Source organism: Melospiza melodia, chromosome 25 (genome assembly GCF_035770615.1).
Source record: "Melospiza melodia melodia isolate bMelMel2 chromosome 25, bMelMel2.pri, whole genome shotgun sequence".
Taxonomy (NCBI): domain Eukaryota; kingdom Metazoa; phylum Chordata; class Aves; order Passeriformes; family Passerellidae; genus Melospiza; species Melospiza melodia.
In genome coordinates this window covers 6,934,479-6,956,602 of record NC_086218.1, presented here as the reverse complement: position 1 = coordinate 6,956,602, position 22,124 = coordinate 6,934,479, and the positions used below count along the sequence as shown (strand labels likewise).

General features: G+C 58.4%; 1 pseudogene; it reads right to left on the bottom strand.

The window, feature by feature from the left end:
* Positions 1–1,383: 1,383 nt before the first annotated feature.
* Positions 1,384–19,120, bottom strand: LOC134429044 (Fc receptor-like protein 3; annotated as a pseudogene).
* Between the last annotated feature and the right edge of the window lie 3,004 nt (positions 19,121–22,124).

The window sequence follows — 22,124 nt, the reverse complement described above, 5'->3', positions numbered from 1 at the left end:
GGAATTGTGGTGTAAAGCCACCAGAGGTGCTGCTATGGACCCAAGACCTGCCTGGGGTCAGGTGCTGCCTTCCTTCCATTGGGGATCATGGAGAGCAGTCTCAGGTGTTTTGCAGGGCGTGTGCCTGGCCCCGGGACACTGCTATGCTCCCAGTGGGCACTGGGATCCAACCTGCTGCCTTGGCAGCTTCTGTCCACTGCTGGTGGTGGTGCCGGGAGTGATTGGTGCCCGTGAGTTTGCAAAAGGAGCGATTTCCCCTCCTGCCTCCCGTCCAAGGCCGCCATGGCCCCTGAGGGGATGGAGCTGGACCGGGGCGCCCCCTGCTGGCCGGGAGTGCTCCCTGCAGCGCCCCCTGCTGGCCGCGGTTATAACTGCCACAAAAACCAACAGCGCTGAGTGGGAGGGAAAGTTCTGGGTTTGTGTTGTTTGTTCTGTTCTGGTTTATATATTTCCCCGTGAAGAGCTGTTATTCCTTTTCCTACACTTCTGCCTGGTATCCCCATAATCTTTGAAATTAAAAACGAGGTTTAGAGATGGGTCTTCTTATTCCAGGAATGTTCCTACTTTCCTTGGCAGATATTTCTCATTTAAATGAGTTGCCAGCTCCTGGGTTCCTGCGTGGATGGGACAGACACCCGAAGAGGAGACACGGTCAGGCACTTGCCCACCTCATGCTCTGCCTTTTAAGCCAGTTGGGACACCAAGGACACTCTTCCCATGCGGCACTTCTCGTCACCTGGTCACTCAGAAGCTGGCTTTGGCAGAGCGTCACACTGTCCCCAGTGTGCCACAGCTGACAGACTGATGGACAGAGGGGGCCCTGTCTCACCAAAAGCAAGGCCTGACCCATCCCTGCCACACATAGGTGTTCCAAAATGCCTCCAGACATGAAACTTTTCCTGTCTCTGACACCCCACACTTTGCCATGCCCCGATCCTGACTGTCCTGGAAAAGGGGGAGGCTCTGGAACCCCCACAGGGACTTTGTGTCATCCTGGTGTGGGGAACATGGCAGAGGAGGGGTTTGGGACAGGGGAGAAGAAAATCTAGAGCCACCTGAAGGCTGATTTGGCCATCAGAGCAATGCAGGTCCAGGACACTGCTGGGTTCCTCTGGTGGAGGAAACATGCTGGGGGATATGTTTGGGATTTGTTCCTTATTGGTGGCGTTCCCTGGAAATCCTTCTTTGTGTGACAATTTGGACTCTGAACCTTGTTGCTGTTGCTGTTGGTTTTATTCGCTCTCATTGCTGTTTCAGAAAATTGTTCTTCTCTGAGCACTTTGGGATCTTTTTGCCTCCACAGGGAGGCAGAGGGGCAGTTTTTAGTGGCAGCACAGACACGAGTGGGTGCCCATGGGTGGGGCCCCCCAGTTCCCCCCAGTGTCACAGCACATTCTCATAGATGTCACCGGGTTCCCGTGGTCACCCCTGGGGTCTCCGCAGCTCCGCGTAGGTCACCTGGGCATCCTGGAGGGTGGTGGCACGGGGGGACGCTGCAAGAGACACGGGCTGTGGGATCTGGGTGGGGGACACTGGTGGGTGACGTGTCGCTCTGTGTGTGTCCCCCCGTATTCACCCCCGGGCCTCTTGGTGACCACGATGTCGGTGTACAGCACCTCCCCCTCCTCTGGGGGAGCCGGGGGATCCGGGGGCCGCTGAGGGAATAAAGGGGATGTGGGGGAGGGAATGGGAGGTCTTGGGGATTGGGGTAAAATGGGAGAGTGTGGTTTGAGCCCCCCACTCACCTTTCCTGCTGCTTCCTGGCAGCTGCAGAGGAAAGAGGGAAGAGGTGACTGTGGGGTCCCCAGGGCCCTGACCCCTCTCAGGATTCCTGAACCCCCACTGAACCCTCGATTCCCCTCAGGACCCCCAAGCATCCCTGAAGCCCCACAGAATAATTGAACATCCCCAGTGCCCTCGACCAACTCAGTCTCAAGAGCACAAAGCCCAGCAGGCACAGAGACCCCCAGATACCCCCAGGACTCCTGAAAGAACCCTCAACATTCCTGCAGGACCCTCCACGGTCTCCCCAGTTGCTTAAGGACCCTAAGGCATGGTCACAATTCTGGGGCTGTGGGTGCTGCCCTATCGCTCCTCACCTCTGGGGGCCTCTACATCTCCCTGGGAGCCCTGTCCCCCCATTGTCACCCACCCACACGATGCCACCGGTGCCAGGTCACAATGACACCCACAAGGAGGAGCAGGAAGAAAAGGGCTCCACCAACACCTGCTGCCACTGCAAGAAACAGAGGGGGACACATCAAGGTCACCCATTAGCCCAGGAGACCAGCACTCCCTGGTGACCCCATGTGACCCCACCTGTGACCCAGGGCGAGCCAGGTGTCACCTCCAGGGCCAGCTCAGGGCTGAGTGTCCGGAACACGCGGTGCCCGTCCTGTCCCAGCTGGTTGGTGGCCACGCACTGGAAGGTGCCCGAATGTCCCACATCGATGTCCCTGAGCTCCAGGAGGGGACCCCGGGCCACCTCCTGCCCGTTGTGCAGCCAGGTGAAGGCAACAAGGGCTGAGCCCACCTGCACTGAGCAGGACAGTGTCACGTTGTCACCTGAACACACCTGGTGTGGCAGCGGGCCGGGGGTGATGGTGGCATTGGCCACGGGCACTGTGGGGACAGAGACGGGGCTGGCACCTGGTGAGTAGGAATTGGGGTACCGTGGGTGGGGTCATCCCCAGCCCGAGGGTCCCACTCACCCAGGACGGTGACATTCAGGGGGTCACTCTCGGCCACGCTGTCCCCGTCACTGACCCGGCACCGGTACTGGCCGCTGTCATTGTCCCCAACGTGGTGCAGCTCCAGGTGGGGGCTGGTGCCCAGCAGTGCCCCTGAGCCCTCCCGGTGCCAGGAGAAGTACAGGGGACCTGTCCTCACAGTCACCTCACAGCTCAGCACCAGGCTCTCCCCGAGTGCCACCTGTCCCCCAGGTGGCTGCACTGACAGGGACACCCCTGAGAGTGGGACCCCTGTGGATGGCCACAAAAGGGATTGGGGACTCAGGAAGGGTGGGAGACACAGGAGGGGAAAGAGGGGATTAGAAGGGCACAGACAGGATCCCAGTGAGCAGAAGGGGACCCTGGGAGGCAGGTTGGGACCTAGGGACAATGGTGAGACCCCATGGAAAGGTGCAGAGACCCAGGCAGGGATGGGGAACCACAAGAGAGACTGAGGGGTCTCAGGGAATGATTTGGGGTTTATAGATAGGCTGGAGGACCCATGGAAGGAAGGGAGAGCAGAGGGTGGAGCAGAGACCTTGGGAAGGGTGGGGAATCCAGGAAGGGATGGGAAGGACAAAGAGAGGGATGAGGGATCAGGAGGGGGAACTGGGCAGTTATGGGGGAAACCAAGAGGGACGTGGGAAATTTTGTATGACCCAGGGAGGAGTAAAGGGAGGGATGAAGGATTCAGGCAGGGATAGGAAATCCTTGAAGGATGTCGGGCTTCCCTGTCCCCATCGTTGCACTCACTGTGTACTGTCACTGTAACCCTCTTCGACACGCTCCACTTTGACACCACTTTGCTCACCCAGCCCTCACATTGGTAGTTGCCGCTGTGGTGCAGCTGCAGAGGGGACAGGGACAGCTCGGTGCCATCATGGAGTCCCTCCAGTTTCTTCCCCTTGTGGTAAAATGACACCGAGGTGACCGTGTTGTTCTGCCAGCTCCGGCAGCGCAGTGTCACCGTGTCCCCCTCCAGCAGCGTCTGTGCTGGCACCTGCAGCACCAGCCCGTCCAGGGGACAGAGGGGTCCTGTCCTACCTGATGGCACCGGGATCCCCCCATTGGGTGCACCAGGGGTCCCCAGTTCCAACAAATGGTTTCCCCACACTGGGATGCTCTGGGATGTCCCCAGAGCAGAAGACAGTATCTGGTTACACAGGAGGTGACCCATGGAGGGAAACCCACCCAGAGCCCTTGGGGTCCCTGCAGGTGCCAGCCTGGGGACACCTGAAGCCCCCTCACCATCTAAGACTCTCACAGCAGGCCTACGCCCGGTGCCGGATCTGTCACAGGTGTAAGTGCCACTCTCGGTGACAGTGAGGCGGTCAGGTCCCTGCTGCCTCAGCGCCGTCCATCCTTATACCAGGTGGTGGCACTGGCGGTCCCCGTGCCCTGGCAGGTCAGTGTCACCTCATCCCACAGCACCCTCGGCCTCCAGGGGGGCTCCACGACAAGCTGGGTGGTCTGGGCACCTGCGGGTGACAGGGGACACCAGTCTGCCAGGGGCAGTGTGGGGCTGGGGACAGCGGGGTGGGGCCATGGCATCCCCCGAGGACTCACCAGCGAGGCCGAGGGTCTGGGCTGGAAGGGAGAAGGGACAGGGCTCCGTGGGGGTGGAACTGCAGGGAAAACAGCACAGGGGCAAGGGGTGTGGGGGCTGTCCCCAAAGTGTCCCTTTGGGGACAGCATTTCTTGTGGGAAAGTGTGTCTGGGTGGTCCACAAAAGATTCAGAGTTGCAGGGGGACATGTCTGTGTCACAGCCACCCGTGCACCACATCCATGTGGCACAGACACCTTGGAACCATGGACACTGAGGGCACCCTGGGCTGAGACAAACATGAGGACACTGTGGACACCCCAGGCATGAGGACACCACGGACACAGCCCATGCTGGCCCAGGTCACCCCCACCAGCTCATGATCCCATCCCCATGATCCCATCCCCATGGCCACATCCTCACCATTCTTGTCCCCTTCTGTCCCTGCATCCCAGTTCCCTTCCCCAATCCCCAGAGCTCCCTGAGCCCAAAGGTGCCAGTCCCCACATTCCTGGCAACACATCCCCATCCCCAAATTCCTGTCCCCTGTTCCTGTACCCAAAGCCACCCTACATCCCCAGTCCCACCAAGGTCCACTGTGGGTAACATGGACTGGCACTGCTGGCATTGGGGACCTCAGGGGACCCCACAGCCCCCCTGTGCCCCCTCCCCTCCCCATCCCTCAGGTATCAGTCCCGTGCCCGGGGCACTCACCCCACAGGAGCAGCGCCACCTTCCCGGTCATCCCAGTGTCCCCAGCCACGTGCACTGGCTGTCACTCGCTGCCACTCCCCTGGGTGGTGGCTCTTTGGCCAAAGGGGATGGAAGCGAGGTCATGTCCGTCCCCACATGTAGGTGGCCCTTGGTGGGGGCAGGGTGGCCACAAGCCTGGGGACAAGGCTGCATAGTCTGAGGATATGGTGGGGATGGTGTTGCCAGGAGTGGAGGGCTCAGGGGTTGTGAGGAACCAAGGAAGGGTGTCCAGGAGAATGGGGGTCCAGGTGAATTGGGGTCTCCATGCCTGGGGACATTCAGGGATGGGGGTGCTGTGGGAACATTGTCCCCAGGATTTGGGGTCATGGCATTTGGGTCCCAAGTTTGGGGGTGCAAGGGAAAAAATGGGACCCTCGGGAATAGGTGTTCTGAGGGAAGAAGCAGCCCATGGGATGGGATCAAGGCAATGGTGGTGCTGGGCAATGGCAGTCCTGGGATGGGAGTCCCTAAGGAGCAGAGACCAAGGAAATGGGGGTCCCATGGTTAGGTTCCCATGGGAATGGGGGTCCCATGGTTGGGTTCCCACGGGAATGGGGGTCTCATGGTTGGGTTTCCATGGGAATGGGGGTACCAGGGATGGGCAGTGGCTGGGTGGGCATGGGGGTCACAGCTCCTTCCCAGGGTGCCTCAGATTTTGGGGTGACTCAGAGCCCAGCAAAGCCCTATCCCTGAAGTACTCCAGGGCTGTCCTGGGAGTCTCTGTGTCCCTGCCCCACACACCCCTGGGTCAGGTCCCCCCATTCCCTGGCCCGGCAATCCCAGGCAACACTTGAAGACCAGTTGGTTCAGACCAAAGCCATAGAATAAGAGCAAAAATCTTTCCCACACCATTATTTTCCCAATATGTAAAAACTCAGTCAAAATACAACTGGCAAGGTATAAATGCTCTGCTTTATAGAATCCATTGCTTTCCCAATAAGTCACTCACAAAAAAAACGCAAACAAATCACAATGAAATGAGCACTTTCAGTTCCCTTTTAGGAGCTCATTTGTACATAACACAGCAGCATTTGCTTGTGGATAACACAGAGTGTGCAATCTCCCTGAGTGTCCAACAGCTCCATGGGATTGTTCCCTGCCTGCTGGGCAGCAATCCAGCCCTGAAGGAAGCCTTTTCTCGGGCCATCTTTAGGAACTCTCCCCAGTTTGCTCATTCCCACCCTGAAAATTTATTGACTTTCCTTCTAGGAAGGAGAAAAGCTCTGTTCATCCCTGGGACAGTGCACAGGAATCTGTATAAATGCCCCTGTGTGCCTCAGGGTCCAAATGATCAATTGCTGCACTCCTGGACCAGTTCCGTCGCAGGTGCCTCTGCAGGGGTTTTTCCAGCCAGCCCTGCTCTGAAAACCATCAAAGGCCCTTGCAGAGCCACTGCTTGGGCTCTCTTTGGGGTTTTGTGCTTCTTGCAGGGCTGAACAAACCACAGCTCAGCTCATCCTGTGGGGGGGCCTTTTTCCACCCACACAGAATTCTCACCTCTGCAGCAGCTCTAAAGCTGCCAGAATCAAAGCCAAGGGGGCAGGGGGACCCTCAGGTGCTGGCTGCCCCCTAGGGCTGGGCAGAGCAGGGCTGGGCAATGGCCATCCCTGTGCAGTGGGGCTGGGCCATGGCTGGGCCCCAGCCTTGCATTGACAGGGGTCCCCAGGATGTGTCACCCCTGGGACAGGCACCCGGCCAGGAATGTGCAGGGACATTTCTGGAACTGCCACCCTTTGGGACAGGACCCCTTATGCCAGAATTTGTCACCCCTGGGACAGGATCCCCCAGCTGAACTCCAGAAGAGAGACCTTAGAGCACAGAAGCCCCCTATATGTGCCCCCCCAGAAACAGAGAATGCCCCCTTTTCCCATCTGACTCTCAGCACAAACAGCCTTTCCCTCTCCTCCAGGACAAAGAAAGTGAAAGTGTTGAGCAGGCACAGCCCAGCACCTACATTCCCCAAAGCCTCCTCACCCTTCCCTGCACCCCCTGCTCCCCATTTCCCCCCTCTCCTGGGTCCCCCAACCCGTTCCCTGCTCAGGTGCACCCCAGGATTTCTGAGCCAGGAAGCGGGGGTGAGGGGATATGGCAAAAAGTAAGAAGAATAAGGAAAAAAGAGAAATAAAGAGAGGAAAATGTCAGGGTCAGGCGAGGACACAGAGGCCGAACTACCCAGGACCCCCATGCAATGCCTGGCCAGGAAACGAACACCCCAGGGGTGATTATGCGGGGACTAGCCTCACCCCAAAATCCAAGGCACCCAGGGAATGAGCTGTGACCCCCATGTTCCCCCCCACACTGCCCAACCCTGGCACACCCATTCCTCTGGGACCCCAACCTTGGAACCCAATTTCCTTCTGCCACCCCTTCCCTGAGACCCCCATCCCTGGACTGTAATTCCCCAGGATCTCCAACCCCAAGGAACACCATCCCGGTAATTCCAGACCATGGGACACCCCTGCCCTTGGAGACCTTGATTCCCCCAGGACCACCATTCTCACAAGGTCCCCCTTTCCCCTGGCACCCCCATTTCATGATGACAAATCCCAGGAGGCCACATTGTTCTGGGACGCTCATCCCCAATCTGAGTCTACCCAACCCTTGGGACACCCATTTACCTGGGACCCCATCCCTGGGCACCCCATTCTACTGGAAACAGCCCAGTCTCCCTACACAGCCTTAGACTCCAAATTGTGGCAACACAATGTCCCCACCATGTCCCACCATCCCCCACCATGTCCCCAGACTATGCAGCCTTGTCCCCAGCCTGTCCCCAGCTTGTAGCCACCCTGCCCCCACCAAGGGCCACCTACACGTGGGGACAGACGTGACCTCGCTTCCTTCCCCTTCATCCGAAGAGCCGCCAGCCAGGGGAGCGGTGGCCACAGCAGCGAGTGACAGCCAGTGCACATGGCTGGGGACACTGGGATGGCCGGGAAGGTGGCGCTGCTCCTGTGGGGTGAGTGCCCCGGGCAGGGGCCTGACACCCGTGGGATGGGCTGTGGTGAGGCAGAGAGCGGTGGGGAGGGGGCACAGGGGGGCTGTGAGGTCCCCTGAGGTCCCCAATGGCAGCAGAGGCAAAGCAGGGCATGGAGCTCAGTGTGAGCAGAGATTTAGGGTGGCTTTAGGGACAGAAATAGGGGAACTGGGATGTGGAGACAGGAAGAGGGGAATAGAGATGTGGGGACAAGTATGTGGCAGAAGGATCCTGGGGCTTGGGAACTGTGGGGATTGGGACAGGGGAACAGGGATACTGGGACATGGAATGGGGCCATATAACAATGCAGATGTCACCTGGCCATGGGGAAAGGTGCCATTGGAATGGGATCATGGGCACAGGACCATAGGACTTGGCTGTGGGGACAGGTGCTGTAGGGCTGGTGGAGGTGGGCAGTGCAAACATAGGGTGTCCACAATGTCCCCATGACCCTCACCAGCCCTGTCCCTTTTCCCTTCCAGCCCAGATCCTCAGCCTCGCTGGTGAGTCCTCAGGGGATGCCAGGTCCCCACCCTGCTGTCCCCAACCCTGCAACAGCCCTGGCAGGCTGGTGTCCCCTGTCACTCACAGGTGCCCAGACCACCCAGCTGCTGGTGGATCCCCCCTGGAGGCCGGCGGTGCTGTGGGACCAGGTGACACTGACCTGCCAGGGCTCGGGGACTGCTGGTGACACCACCTGGTACAAGGATGGGCAGCGCTGGGGGCAGGAGGGAGGCAACAACTTCACTGTCACTGAGAATGGCACCTATACGTGTGAGAGACCTGGAAGTGGGTGCAGCCCACCCGTGATTGTCTCAGACGGTGAGGGTTGTTTGTGTCCTGAGCTTGGCACCCACGGGAACCCCGGGGATGCTGGATGAGCTCTCTTCCATGGGTCACCCTCTGGTGTGACCAGAGCCTGTCCCCTATAGAGGGGGACATCCCAGAGCATCCCACTATGGGGGGACACTCGTGTTGAAATTGGGGAAACCTGGTGTGCTGGCTTTGATCCAATATGGGGGTCCTGATGATATCAGGACCCTCCAGACCCCTGTGATGTGACGGCACCCCTCTGCCCCCCAGACCAGGTGGTGCTGCAGGTGCCGGCGCGGACACTGCTGGAGGGAGAAACGTTGACACTGTGCTGCCGGTACAGGCAGGAAAAGTCGGCCACTCCGGTGTTCTACCACGAGGAGACGGAACTGAGATGGCTCCACAATGGGACCGAGCTGTCCCTGTCCCCTCTGCAGCGGAACCACAGTGGCCGCTACCACTGCAAGGCCTGGGTGAACAATGGGGTATCACAGGGATGGCAGGAGTCAGTGCCGGTGACAGTGACAGTGCATGGTGAGGACCTCACAGCCGCCACCCCGACAGCCCCATAGTGCCTCGCCAGGGACTCGGGGTCACCGTTCCCAAAGCCCCCATTTCCTGCTCTGAGCTTGTCCGGGGACCAGTGCTGGAGGGTCCCCCCGAGCCCACCCAGGGGTCCCCCCTCACTCTCAACTGCCTCAGCACCCCCAGCTCCCTGCGGCCCCAAGCCCCCCTCCTGCACGTGTTTTTCCAGGACGGGAAGGTGGGGGGCACACAGGGGTCCCCGCAGCTGCTGGTTCCCGCCGTGGGGGTCTCCCACTCGGGGAATTCCAGCTGCCAGGTGCGCTCCGAGGGGGGGGGCCGTGCGGAAGGGCAGCGCGCGGCTCCGCGTCACAGTGCCCAGTGAGTGCGGGGATGGGCACGGGGAGCCCTCACAGCCTCCTCTAGTCTCCTTTCCTGGGCATCTCCATGTCCCTCAGACACCATGCTTGTGTCCTCCACCTCTGCCCTGTGTCCCCTCACCCCTCTGTGGTGTGACCCCGTCCAAAACATCCCCCATCACACCCACCCCCCTTGTCCCTACCCATCCACACCAGCTGCCAGCCCCTCCCTGTGCACTCAGCCCTATCTCTGTCCCCACAGTGCCCGTGGCCAATGCCACCATCACCCTTGGCACCCTCTCACACCAGGTGCTTGTAGGTGACCCCGTGACCCTGCGCTGCTCGGTGCAGGTGGTCTCAGCCCCTGTCGCCTTCACCTGGCTGCACAACGGGCAGCAGGTGGCCCGGGGTCCCCTCCTGAAGCTCAGGGCAGTCGATGTGGGACATTCGGGCACCTACCAGTGCATGGCCACCAACGAGCTGGGACAGGACGGACACCGTGTGTTCCGGGCACTCAGCCCAGAGTTGGCCCTGTTGGTGACACCATGGGGACACAGGGAAAAAGGTAAGGTCACACAGGGTCATTCGGGGTCGAAGGACCCTTGAGGTTCTGGGTGACCCTGATGTGTCCCCCTCTGTTTCTTACAGTGGCCGCAGGGGTCGGTTGGGCCCTTTTGTTCCTGCTCCTGCTCGTGAATGTCATTGTGGCCTGGCACTGGAGGCACCGTGTGGGTGGGTGACAATGAGGCATGAGGGTCATGGAGAGGGGTGTGAAGGCCCCCAGAGAAGGGGGGCCCATAGGGCGGCACCCACAGGCCCTGGCTTGGGAGGGCTGAACCCCCAGTGACCATGGCTCAGAGCTGTTGGAGGGTCCTGGAGGGATGTTGGGGGTTCTATCAGGGGTCGCCATCCATGCCAGAATTGGGGATCTAGGGGCTCAGGGTGTTGGTGCAAGTGGGGTCTTCAGGGATAGTGGGGGGGGCCTGGGAAGAATTGTGTGTCTGGTGGGGGTTCAGCATTCCCAAGGGTGGATGGGGGCCCCTGGGTCTCCAAAGTCACCCCTCCAGTTTTCCTTTGCAGATGCCAGGAAGCACCAGGAAAGGTGAGTGCAGCCTCCAGCCATGATACACCTTTTACCCAAACTCCCAGCCCCTTCCATCCCCTTTCCCACACCCCCTTATTCCCACAGGGCCCGCCAAGACCCACTTGCACTCACAGTGGAGGATCCTCAGGCGACGTACATGGAGCTGCAAAGGCAACCATGGGAACCCAGTGACATCTATGACAATCTACACCAAAAGTTGTGATGCTCTGGGAAGCGGGAGGCACTGGGTGACTCTGGGGGTGCTCCCTCCATGCCTCCTGTGATTGCCCATCCTTCCAAGGGTGGTGGTCATGGCTCAGGGGGAGGCTACACAGGGCACCCTGTGCTCCCCATTTCCTCTCCCAGTACCCCCAAGGGCTCCCCCATTCCTTTCCTTGTACCTGCAGGGGCTCCCCAGCCACATCCAAGTGCCCAAGTACCCTCAGGGACTGCCCCATTCTCTCCCCACAGTGCTTGCAGTGCACCCAGGGCTTCCCCATTCACCCTCCCACTACCCCTGTCCCATTCCACTGGAAAAGGGGGAGTTGGAGAGGATTCTTGCTGAAAGGTTTCTAAGGTGAAAATGAAGCACAAAAGTGGCAACATTATATCTGAGAACTGTTTATTGATAAAGGACGGTAAGGGTTATTATCGAAGGGGGAGAGATGAGAGTAGAAAGGGAAAAGGATAGAGAGAGAAACAGAAGACAGGGACAGCGTTACCGCAAGGAGCCCGGGCGCTCTGTGGGCATCAGCTGGGCAGATGGAGTGTGTATGCTCCAAGCCAGGGCGAGCCCACATGGCTTTTGTCAGTGGCTGGGCGTGATTTCCAAGGACAACACCTGCGTGTCTCTGGCATGGGTGAGCGATGGCTGCAGGCTGGCTGCTGCGGGCTGGCTGCGGGCAGGTGCTGCGGCACTGGTGGCTCTGGGCTGGCTGCCGCGGGCTGGGGCTGGGGTGGGCAGGTGCAGCAGGCTCGGTGCTAGGGGCAGCATGGGAAACGCGGCAGAGGCGGCGGGTGGGTGCAGGCAGCATCTGCTGCATCAGGGAAGCTATGAAGGAATGTCCAGGACGAGCAGGACTGAGCTGCCTCGGGGAAGCAGCGAAACAGGGAAGAAGGCAGGGGAGAAGGGCCACCGGGAGGAAAAGGCGAGCGGGGGTAGTATCGGTGATACTTTTGCCCAACGTCTGGGAGGAATGACGCATCTGACTTCATCTTATCAGATGGCTAATTAAGTGCTTTATAGTACTATATTATTCTATATTATATTACATTACATCTAAACTGAATCTGCCAAGCACTCATCTGCACTCCACTGAACACAATCTCATGACTGTCAGCCCACAGTCCCCACACACACACACCTGGATTCAACTGGTCAGTGAATCAAAACACTCACACCAGAATACAATCACAAATTCCCTTCAGATAAGCAATCGTCCAAAATGCATTCCATGTGTGAACAACACAGGAGCACAAAATGAGATAAGAATTGTTTGGATCATTCTTTGCCTCTCCCGCTGCTTCTCTCAGGTTCAGAGAATGTGAATCCCACAGGGGAGGAGGGCCAAACTGACCCTCCAAGCGAGACCCTGATCCCTGCAAGAAACCCAAAGCAAAACACTCCTGTTTTGTCACAGTTATCTGCTTTTATTTGCAAAGGCTCCTCCCACAGCCTGATTTCTCGGGCATTTTTTCATAGATATTTTTCCTTGGGCATCTGTCCCACCAGCCAGTGGGGGTCACTCACAGCCTGATCACTGATGCTTTCTCTCCCCTGATTCTCTGTTTTGCGAAGCCTTGCCAGGGACAGGGTTCCCAGCACATGTAAAACCCACAGAGTCATTTTTCACCTCATGTGTAGCATATGTTGAGACATAAATCAAAATCAGATTTGATCCTCTTAACCCTAGTGTGCTTAGTGGCTCTGCAGTCCCCATCCCAGTGCTCCCAATGAGGTGGCTTACTGGTGCCCATCCCAGTTGCAAGGGGGCACAGGACCTGCTTCCCTGCTCCTGGGACAAAAATGCAGCTCTTTGACTAAACTGGCAGAAATGGTGTTTCTTTGTTCAGCTGTGTCAAGGAAGCTGAACAAGGTGGGAACCTCCCTTGGAGTGGAATATACGATCCCCTTCTCTCTGAACTAATACCCTTTGAAATTACAGGGCTTTCAGGTAAAGATGTTAGTGTTGGAAAAGAAATGAAATTTAGCAAAATGTTTAATTATAGTGAGTTGTGTGTGAACTGGTTTGTTAAAAAGTAGTTTTGTAGCCGTTGAAAGTGTGTTGAGTTTTGTGTGTAACCTAGCAGGTAGTCTTAGGGTTTTAATAAATATTTAAACTAGTGCAGGAAAGTAAGAATGCTAACCTGTCTGGAGGCAGCATACAATGCTCTTAGAATGAGATAAGCAGAAGATTATTGATCTTGTTTGTAAACCAAGGAATATATATCACAAGGGGTCTGTGACTAGGCAGGATGAACGGGGAAATGTTTCTTGGAGACTTTGTTGTGAATCGCATGTATAAGAGGGAAGCACCCATACGTGAAATCGGGGGCTCGGGCTTTGGGACGTGAGTCTCCCAGCTCCCCGGGCCCTTAATAAAGCAACCACAATACTTATCCGAGATTTGTGTCATATATCAATCGGGCAACATTAGAACAGGAATAACAGTTCTTTACTGATATATATTGACAGAAACAAGTTAATGGAAATTGACTTTCATTGGATATTATATGAATTGATATAACATTATTGATTATACTGTTGATTAAATATTGCCATGTTGTGCAGATAGTGAAAAGTATTGTGGAGTGGCTGATGTTGTTGCGGTGGCCGGGAGTGCTCCCTGCAGCGTCCCCTGCTGGCCGCGGATATAACTGCCACAAAAACCAACAGCGCTGAGTGGGAGGGAAAGTTCTGGGTTTGTGTTGTTTGTTCTGTTCTGGTTTATCATATTCCCAGCAAAGAGGTGTTATTCCTTTTCCTACACTTTAGCCTGGAAGCCAGATCATCTTTGAAATTAAAAAAAATTTCTGAGATGGGTTTCTTTCCATTCCAGGAATTTCCCCCAGTTTCCTTGGCAGATATTTCTCATTTAAATGAGTTACCAACTTCTGGGTTCTAGCGTGGAACAGACACCCCATGAGCAGATATGGCCAGGGACTGTGCTACCTCATGCTCTGCCTTTTAAGCCAGTTGGGCCACCAAGGGCCCTCTCCCCAGCTGGCTCTTCTGGTCACCTGGCTACTCAGGAGCTGGCTTTGTCAAAGCGTCGCACTTTCCCCAGTGTGCCATGGCCGACAGATGATGGAAAGATGGGGCCCTGTCTCACCAAAAGCAAGGTCTGTCCCACCCCTGCCACACACAGCTGTTCCAAAATGTCTCCAGACTTCAAATTTTTCCTGTCTCTGACACCCTGCCCTGTGCCATGGCCTGAACCCAAGTGCCCGGGAAAGGGGGAGGCTCAGGAACCTCCTCAGTGCCTTTGTGAGATCCTCGTGTGGGGAACATGGCAGAGGAGGGGTTTGGGACAGGGGACAAGAGAATCCAGAGCCTCCTGAAGGCCACTTTGGCCATCAGAGCAAGGAAGGTCCAGGGCTCTGCCAAATTCCTCTGGTGGAGGAAACGTGATGGGGGGGGGAAGTGTTCGGGGATTGTTCTTTTTTGGTGGATTCCCCTGGGAATTGTTCCTTGTGTGACAATTTGGGCTCTGAACCTTGTTGCTGTTGCTGTTGGTTTTGTTCTTTCATTGCTCATTCAGGAAATTTTTCTTCTCTCAGACTTTTGGGATCTTTGTGCCTCCATGGGGAGCGGAAGGGAAAGGGGCAGCAGCCCCTGGTTTTAGTGGCAACACAGAACTGGAGAATCCCATTCCTAAAGCTCAACAAAGCTGAACAAACACTATCTCTACCAATTTAACCAAAAAGCTGCATTTTGGACTAAATAAGAAGGAAATGGGTCCAGTGTCCCCTAGCACTAGGACAAGGCTGGCAAGCCATGGGTGTACTGTGAGCACTGGGATGGGGAAAGGGGAGCACTGGGTGCCCTGTGCAGCCCCCCTGACTTGTGGCCATCACCCCAGGCAGGATGGGCCACCACGGGAGCCATGGGACGGGGACTCCCAGTGTCCCATATTGTCACAGCACGTTCCCATGGATGTCACTGGTGTCCTGCAGTCGCCCATGTGGTCCTGGCAGCTCTGCGTGGGTCACCTGGGGGTCCTTGGGGGGGACAGTAAGAGACACCTGGCTTGGGGTGACACCCATGGGTGACATGTCCATGTCCCCACCCATCCCCCATACTCACCCCCTGCCCCCTCATGTCCAGCCCCTCCCCCACCTCCAGGGGATAAGGGGGTTCTGGGGGGCCCTGTGGGGATAAGGGGGGGTCTGAGGGGTGTCTGGGCAGGGGGTCAGGCAGAGTCATGGCTGGAACTCCCCACTGACCTGTCCTGGGATTTCCTGAGAGCTGCAAGAAAAAGAGGATGGGGTGATCATGGGGTCCCCTGGGCCCCAACCCCACCTGGGACCTTTAAATGCCCACTGGAGCCCTGAGCCCCCACCAGACACTGATTTCTACTAGACTCCCAGGCCCCTGTACCCCAAAGCACCCGTGAGCAGCCCCAGAACACCTGAGGCACCCAGGTACTCCAGCCCCCTCCCCAGGAACCCTGAACCCCTGAGCACCCCTCAAGCCTCGAGGAACCCCAAGAATGGAATGCAGGGAAGCCTCCAAACTGCTTCAGAATCCCTGAGGAGCTCTTAACATCCCTGCACAACTCTCCAACACCTCCCTAGAAGCCCCCAGGAGATCCCAGTGTCACCCCAATATTCCTCAAGGCCCTTCCTGGGACAGCCCAGGACCCTCCAAAAGACCCCCAAGCAAAGGTCACTGGGGGCTCAGCTTCCTCCAGCTCAGGGGCTTTGGGTGATGCCCCAACAGACCCCCAGTGTGTGGGGCTTCCCCCCAGTTCCTGTAGGACCTTTTGTCACCCCCATTGTCACCCACCCCGGCGGTGCCACCAGTGACAGCCCCCGATGACAGCCAGGAGCAGGAGCAGGAACAGGAGGGTCCTGCCGACATTCACAGCCACTGCTGGGGACAGCGGGGACACATTGGGGTCACTCTGAACTGCAGGAGTCCTGAACACCCTGGTGACCCTGTGTGATCCCACCTGTGACCCAGGATGAGCCAGGTGTCACCTCCAGGGCCAGCTCAGGGCTGAGTGCCCGGAACACGCGGTGCCCGTCCTGTCCCAGCTGGTTGGTGGCCACACACTGGTAGGTGCCCGAATGTCCCACATCGATGTCCCCGAGATCCAAGAGGGGACCCCGGGCCACCTCCTGCCCATTGTGCAGCCAGGTGAAGGTGACAGGGGCTGAGCCCACCTGCGCTGAGCAGCACAGGGTCACATTGTCACCTGCATGCACCTGGTGCGACAGGGGGCCGGGGGTGATGGTGGCATTGGCCACGGGCACTGTGGGGAAAGAGACGGTGCTGGCACCTGGCGAGGTGGGATGGGGGTGCTGTGGGTGGGGTCATCACCAGTCCGAGGGTCCTGCTCACCCAGGACGGTGACATTCAGGGGGTCACTCTCGGCCACGCTGTTCCCGTCACTGACCCGGCACCGGTACTGGCCGCTGTCATTGTCCCCAGTATGTCCCAGCTCCAGGCGGGGGCCGGTGCCCAGCAGTGCCCCCGAGCCCTCCCGGTGCCAGGAGAAGGAGAGGAGACCTTTCCCCACGGCCACTTCACAGCTCAGCACCAGGCTGTCCCCGAGTGCCACCTGTCCCCCGGGGGGCTGCACTGACAGGGACACCCCCGAGGGCGGGACCCCCGCTGGAGAGTGGGACACCAGGGGACAGTGAGGGACCCGGGGGGGTGTCCAGGAGGGGCAGGGGAATTCCAGTGAGGGAGAGGGGGTGCAGAGATTGGGGGAGGGGGGCTTAGAAAGGAACCCCGAGAGATGATAAGGGGGTCAGGGAGGGGACACCTGGAGAGGGAGGTGGGCAACACCAGGAAGGGTACGGGGACCATGGGAGGGGATGGTGAGACTTGGGCAATGTGCAGAGACCTCAGAGAGGGTGGAGGGACCCAGGGATGAGGGAGGGGACCCAACGAAGGATGGAGGGAAACATGAGCCAGGAATGGGGGGAGCTTAGGAGAGGCCCGGGGCAGGGATGGCAGGACACAGAAAATGCACTGGGGAAGGATGAGGGTACCCGTGTACGGACTGGGGATCCCGGGGAGAGACCTGAGAAAGGACAGGGGGGCAGGGAGGGATCTGGAAAACGTTGGGTGCCCCAGAGCAGGCATCAGGGAAGGCTGGGGGGTGCCAGGCAGTGTGGGGGACCCGAGACATCTGTGGGGGCTCCCCATGCCCATCCCTGCACTCACTGCACACCGTGACGCGGAGCCGGTTGCTGCTCTTCTGCACGGAACCCCCCTCGGAGTGCACCTCACAGCCATAATTCCCCGAGTGGGAGACCCTCACAGCGGGCACCAGCAGCTGCGGGGAACCCTGGGGGCCCCCCACCACCTGCCCATCCTGATAGAACACGTGCAGGAGGGGGGCTCGGGGCCGCAGGGGGCTGGGGGTGCTGAGGCAGCTGAGAGTTAGGGGGGATCCCACGGTGAGCTTGGGGGGACCCTCCAGCACTGGGACCGAGAAGAGCTCTGGGAAGGAGAGGAGAGGTTAGGACTGTGAGTCTGAGGGCACTGGGAAGTGGCTTAGGGAGTGTCAAAATATTAAAGTTCCAGCCATGGGCGTGCTCACCATGCACTGTCACTGTCACTGGTGCTGAACGTGACTGCCAGGACCCCACCACGCCCTCACATCTGTAGCGGCCGCTGTGGGGCAGCTGCAGAGGTGAAAGGGACAGCTTGTTCCCCCTGAGGGACCCCCTGATTTCCTTCTCATCCCGGTAAAATCGAACCCTGGTGAGATGGTTTTCCTGCCGGCACCGGCAGCGCAGTGTCAAGGTGTCCCCCTCCAGCAGTGCCCGCGCTGGCACCTGCAGCACCAGTGGGTCTGTGGGACAGGAAGGTCACATCTCACTGATGAGACTGGTCTGAGGTGGGTGCCCATAGCACCGGGGACATGTGGGTGCTCTGGGGTGCTCTGGGGTGCACTGGGATGTCCCTGTGTGCAGGGGACTGGCTCTTGTCACACGAGGGGTGTGAGGCCATCCACGGTATGGAGCCCACCCTTGCTGCTCTGGGGCCCCCATGATCATTAAAGGTCTCCCCTCACCATCTAAGACTGTCACGGGGGGGCTGCGCCCAGTGCCGGGTCTGTCACATGTGTAGGTGCCACTCTCGGTGACACTGAGGCGGTTGTGTCCTTCCTGCCACCAACGCTGCCCGTCCTTGTACCAGGTAGTGGCACGGCCAGTCCCCGAGCCCTGGCAGGTCAGTGTCACCCGGTCCCACAGCACCGCTGGCCTCCAGGGGGGCTCCACGACAAGCTGGGTGGTCTGAGCACCTGTGGGTGACAGGGGACACCAGCCTGCCAGGGCCACCATGGGGCTGGGGACAGCAGGGTGGGGAAATGCCATCTCCCAAAGAGTCACCAGCAAGGCCGAGGGTCTGGGCTGGAAGGGAGAAGGTACAGGGTTGGGTGAGGGTGTCACCATGTGGACAGAGGCACACGGGGTACAGGGTGTGAGAGCTGTCCCTGAACTGTCCCCGTGGGGACAGATGCTCTTGTGGGAAAGTGTGTGGGTGGTCCACAAAAGTCTGGACAGGCAGGGGGACATGTCTGTGTCACAGCCACCCGTGCACCACATCCCTGTGGCACAGACACTTTGGGAACAGGGATGTCGAGGCCACCTTGGGCTGAGGCAGAACATGGGGACACTGTGGATACCCCGGGCACGAGGACAGCACGGACACAGCCCATGCTGGCCCAGGTCACCCCCACCAGCTCATGATCCCATCCCAGTGATCCCATCCCCATTGCCACATCCTCATGGTTCTTTTCCCTGCATCCCAGATTCCTTGTCCCTACCCCGGAGCTGCCTGAGCCCAAAGGTGCCAGTCCCCACATTCCTGTCTCCACATCCCCATCCCCAAATTCGTGCCCCCTCTCCCTGTCCCCAAAGCCACCCTACATCCCCAGTCCCACCAAGGTTCACTGTGGGCATCATGGACTGGCTCTGCTGTCATTGGGGACCTCAGGGGACCCCAGAGCCCCCGGGTGCCCCCTTCCCTCCCCATTCCTGGGGTATCATGCCTGTGCCAAGGGCACTCACCCCACAGGAGCAGCGCCACCTTCCCGGCCATCCCGGTGTCCCCAGCCATGTGCACTGGCTGTCACTCGCTGCTGTGGCCACCGCTCCCCTGGCTGGCAGCTCTTCGGATGAAGGGGAAGGAAGCGAGGTCACATCTCGACCTCGTGCGTAGGTGGCCCTTGGTGGGGGCAGGGTGGCCACAGGCTGGTGACACGGGTGGGTGGGAGAAAATGGGTCATGGGGTTCCCAGGAGTTGGGAACTCGGTGGTTTTGGGGAGGCAGGAATGGGGTCACTGGTAAATGGGGTCCTGAGGAGGGGGGATATCCAGCAATGGGGGTGCCATTGGAATGAGCGTCTCCATACCTGGGGGGACTCAGGGATGGGAGTCCCAGGGGAATGTGGGCTCCAAGGATTTGACTTCATGGGATGGGAGAATGGTGGGTCCTAGGAAGATTTCAGGAGATGGAATGAAGAAGAAGGGGTTCTTTGGGAATGGGGTGTTGGGCCATGGAGTTGCTAGGGAATGTCAGTGTTGGGATGGGGGCTGCAGAGAGAGTGGGACATAAGGAATGGAGGTCCCATGTTTCCGTTCCCGGGGGAATGGGGGTGCCAGGGATGGGCAGTGGCTGGGTGAGCCCATGGGTTGCAGCTCCTTCCCTGGGTGCTTCAGATTTTGGGGTGACCCATAGCCAGCACCACCCCCACATGGTGCCGGTGTCCAGGGTGTCACCCCAGACAGATTCTGAGCTGCTCTGGGTCTGTGTCCCCCAGCCTCCAGTGATTTTTCCCTCTCTTTATTCCATTTCCATCATTTTGCCCCTCAATTTCACAAGCCCCCAGTTCATGCCTTGATGGTCCTTGGGGCACCTGGAGCAGGGAACAGGCTGGGGGAAGCCCAGGGTGGGGGAAGCAGGGGTGAGGGGTCTGCAGGGAGGGCTGGGGAGGCTGTGGGGGATGGGGGAGTGCAGCTTTTACCCCCCAACACTTTCAGTTTCTGTCTCCTGCAGAAGAAGGAAAAGGCCATTTGACACCTTTCTCACATGGGGGGGAAGGGTTCTGTCCTTAGGGGGCACATCCAGGGGGCTCCTGTCCTGGGGGGATCCTGTCCCAGGGGGGACACTTGCTGGGGAAGAGGGTCCTGTCCTGGAGCTTGGCAGCTTCAGAGGGGTCCAGACTTCTTCATTTTTGCTCATCCCCTGCTGGATCTGAGCCAGCAAGAGCAGCTGGGGAATGGAACCCTGAGCAGGAAGGAGGTCCCAAACTCCTGCTCCTTGAAGCCAGTGGCCATCCAAGGGTGGGGCCCAGCCATGGCCCAGCCCCACTGCACAGGGATGGCCATTGCCCAGCTCTACTCCAGCCAGCCCCAGGTGGCAGCCAGCACCTGAGGGTCCCCATTGCCCCCTTGGCTTTGATTCTGGCTGCTTCAGAGCTGCTGCAGAGGTGAGAATTCTGTGTGGGCGGAAAGGGCCTTCCTGTGGTTTGCTCAGCTCTGCAAGAAGCACACAACCCAAAGGGAGCTCAAGCAGTGTCTCTGTGAGGGCCTTTGATGGTTTTCAGAGCAGGGCTGGCTGGAAACCCTCCCGGCACGGGCAGCTGTGGGAGAACCAGCCTGGAAATGCAGCAATTGATCATTTGTTCCTCTTTGTAAGGGAGTGAGAGAACCACAAAACTACTGCAAATCGCACAACAATATGCCAACAACCTTCCTGGGAACCTCCTTCTTGAACAAAATCTGCAGCCTTCTGGAACCTCATGGAAAGAATGCTTGGATTCCGACTTTGTCCACAAAATTAGAAAAGTGTTGAAGGATTGGTCAGCGCCTCTACCGGTGGCCGTGGTGGGGCTGTGGGGAGTGACCTGTGTGGATTCCAGGTGTCCCCAAAGCTGCTCCATCCCTGCCCTCCTCACCTGCGTGAAAGGCTGAGGGCTTGGAGAAATTGTGGTGTAACGTCACCAGAGGTGCTGCTGTGCACTCAAAACCTGCCTGGGGTCAGGTGCTGCCTTCGTTCCATTGGGGATCATGGAGAGCGGTCGCAGGTGTTGTGCAGGGCATGTGCCTGGCCCCGGGACACTGCTATGCTCCCAGTGGGCACCAGGATCCAACCTGCTGCCTTGGCGGCTTCTGCCCGCTGCCCGTGGTGGTGCCGGGAGCAATTGGTGGCCGTGAGTTTAAAAAAGGAGCGATTTCCCCTCCTCCCTCCCGTCCGAGGCCGCCATGGCCCCTGAGGGGATGGAGTTGGACCGGGGCGCCCCCTGCTGGGCGGGAGCGCTCCCTGCAGCGCCCCCTGCTGGCCGTGGTTATAACTGCCACAAAAAGCAACAGCGCTGAGTGGGACGGAAAGTTCTGGGTTTGTGTTGTTTGTTCTGATCTGCTTTGTAAATTTCCCACTACAGAGCTGGTATTCCTTTTCCTACACTTTGGCCTGATATCCCCAAAATCTTGGAAATTAAAAAGGAGGTTTAGAGATGGGTCTTCTTATTCCAGGAACGTTCCTACTTTCCTTGGCAGATATTTCTCATTTAAATGAGGTGCCAACTCCTGGGTTCCTGCGTGGATGCGACAGACACCCGAAGAGGAGACACGGTCAGGCACTTGCCCACCTCATGCTCTGCCTTTTAAGCCAGCTGGGACACCAAGGGCCCTATTCTCAGGTGGCACGTCTGGTCACTCGGCCACTCAGGAGCTGGCTTTGGCAAAGCGTCACACTGTCCCCAGTGTGCCACGGCTGACAGACTGATGGACAGATGGAGCCCTGTCTCACCAAAAGCAAGGCCTGACCCATCCCTGCCACACATAGGTGTTCCAAAATGTCTTCAGACATGAAACTTTTCCTGTCTCTGACAACCCACCCTGTGCCCTGCCCTGATCCTGTCTGTCCTGGAAAAGGGGGAGGCTTTGGAACCCCCTCAGGGCCTTTGTGTCATCCTGGTGTGGGGAACATGGCAGAGGAGGGGTTTGGGACAGGAGAGAAGAAAATCTAGAGCCACCTGAAGGCTGATTTGGCCATCAGAGCAATGCAGGTCCAGGACAATGCTGGGTTCCTCTGGTGGAGGAAACGTGGTGGGGGAAATTTCTGGGAAATCCCAGTTCCTTATTGGTGGCTTTCCCT